Source organism: Schistocerca piceifrons, unplaced genomic scaffold (assembly GCF_021461385.2).
Source record: "Schistocerca piceifrons isolate TAMUIC-IGC-003096 unplaced genomic scaffold, iqSchPice1.1 HiC_scaffold_448, whole genome shotgun sequence".
In the NCBI taxonomy this organism is placed as follows: Eukaryota; Metazoa; Arthropoda; class Insecta; order Orthoptera; family Acrididae; genus Schistocerca; species Schistocerca piceifrons.
In genome coordinates this window covers 1-2500 of record NW_025728676.1, presented here as the reverse complement: position 1 = coordinate 2500, position 2500 = coordinate 1, and positions in this window count along the sequence as shown.

Sequence of the window (2500 nt, the reverse complement as noted above, 5' to 3'; positions counted from 1 at the left end):
CAAGAATTTCACCTCTAACGTCGCAATACGAATGCCCCCGCCTGTCCCTATTAATCATTACCTCGGGTTCCGAAAACCAACAAAATAGAACCGAGGTCCTATTCCATTATTCCATGCACACAGTATTCAGGCGGGCTTGCCTGCTTTAAGCACTCTAATTTGTTCAAAGTAAACGTGCCGGCCCACCGAGACACTCAATAAAGAGCACCCTGGTAGGATTTCAACGGGGTCCGCCTCGGGACGCACGAGCACGCACGAGGCGGTCGCACGCCTTCAGCTCGCCCCACCGGCAGGACGTCCCACGATACATGCCAGTTAAACACCGACGGGCGGTGAACCAACAGCGTGGGACACAAATCCAACTACGAGCTTTTTAACCGCAACAACTTTAATATACGCTATTGGAGCTGGAATTACCGCGGCTGCTGGCACCAGACTTGCCCTCCAATAGATACTCGTTAAAGGATTTAAAGTGTACTCATTCCGATTACGGGGCCTCGGATGAGTCCCGTATCGTTATTTTTCGTCACTACCTCCCCGTGCCGGGAGTGGGTAATTTGCGCGCCTGCTGCCTTCCTTGGATGTGGTAGCCGTTTCTCAGGCTCCCTCTCCGGAATCGAACCCTGATTCCCCGTTACCCGTTACAACCATGGTAGGCGCAGAACCTACCATCGACAGTTGATAAGGCAGACATTTGAAAGATGCGTCGCCGGTACGAGGACCGTGCGATCAGCCCAAAGTTATTCAGAGTCACCAAGGCAAACGGACCGGACGAGCCGACCGATTGGTTTTGATCTAATAAAAGCGTCCCTTCCATCTCTGGTCGGGACTCTGTTTTTTTTTTTTTTTTTTTTTTTTTTTTTTTTTTTAAAAAAAAAAAAAAAAAAAAATCTTTATTGACAACAATATTATTTATACATGTTTAGCCCACCTCCTAACATGATTAGTGGGCCATAATGATTATTACATAGTTTAATATTTTGCAGCTAATTTACAAATAGTGTTAGTGAGCTACTTTCTAAGTTCTTAGGTAATATTAAATTCCTACAGTTACAATAATACTTTAGTTTACCTATGCATTCTATTTATGAGATACTACTTTAGGTTCCTGAGTTAGTGTTAATTTCTTGCAAAAGCAATGAGCAGTTTAATTTACCTATGTCTAATCTAGAATGACTACTAACTGCAGCGTCACAGGTGTGCCAGTGAGTATAAACCTACTTGGAGTGGCCAGGCTCCCCGAGCTAACCCCGAGGAGCGTGCCCCTGGCACTGGGCCGGCCGAGGTTAGTAATCGCTGCAGCTTCCTATGTTAGTATTCTAATCTAATCCTACTCTACTAACTTAACCTACGTCTTATTGGTGCTTTGTCGTGATCGGTTTGTTGATCCCATCCCCCTAATCCCGCACGTGGCGGTTTCCAACTACCAGAAGTCGGCCATTCCACGCACAGGCGGTATGGGACTGAGATCAAGTCCTAATCGGTTGGTTGTTCGAGAATTAGGTATTTGATATTTACCCTAGATCCCTTAGGTACTCTATTAAAACCTTTCGTGATACCTCTTCTGCCAGAGCATTCAAGGTATGAAAAGTGTCTTCCTGCCTTAAAAGGTCGTATGTCTGGTTATGTGGAAGTCTGTCTCTGTAAGTTTCCGCCACGTCATTGAAGAGAGGGCACTCGAAAACCACATGTTCGGGAGTTCCTTCCGCTGCGCCACAGTCGCACCCGGGGGTTGCCCTTTTCCCAAACCGACATAAGTATGTCGGATAGGGTCCATGACCAGTGAGGAAGTGGATGAGTCCTCGTGTGGGTTCAAAATACTTCATTGTACCACGTTCTTTGACATCAGGTAAGAACTCAAATGTTCTTCTTCCCGTTTCGTCCTCCTCCCAGTTCCTTTGCCACAGTTCCTCCCCTCTGTTTCTTATCTCCCTTTTATCCTCTACTCTCACACCCATGATATCTATTATTTTTTCCCCATCTCCTTTTTTCACCCAATACCATGCCGCTTGTTCTCTAATTTTGATGTCTAGCGGGCAGAGCCCCATTATAACTAACAGAGCTCCCCCCGGTGACGTCCTATAGGCCCCCACTGATCTTAGTATCATGTTTCTCTGGACTCTTCTCACTGTCATGGCGGGCACGACCCGCGTGAGCCTGTGCGCCCAGACTCCCGAGCCGTAACCCACTACTGATGTGAGGATGCTGTTGTGATAAAGTCTGATAAGATGAGGGGGGAGATGAAAACGTTTATGTCCAATGGAAATGAGATTGTTTAATATTTGTAGAGCTTTCTGTGTTACGGCTTCTATGTGCCTTCCGAAGTTCCATCTCTCGTCAATTATGACTCCCAGATATCGTGCCTCACGTCGCCGAAGAACTGGTGAGCCATCGATTCTCACTGTAGGATTTCTTATTAACTGACCTTTTAGTAACAGATAAGTAGACTTGCTTGGGGAAATTTTCATTTTCGTTTTAAGACACCATTGGTGTAGTCTTT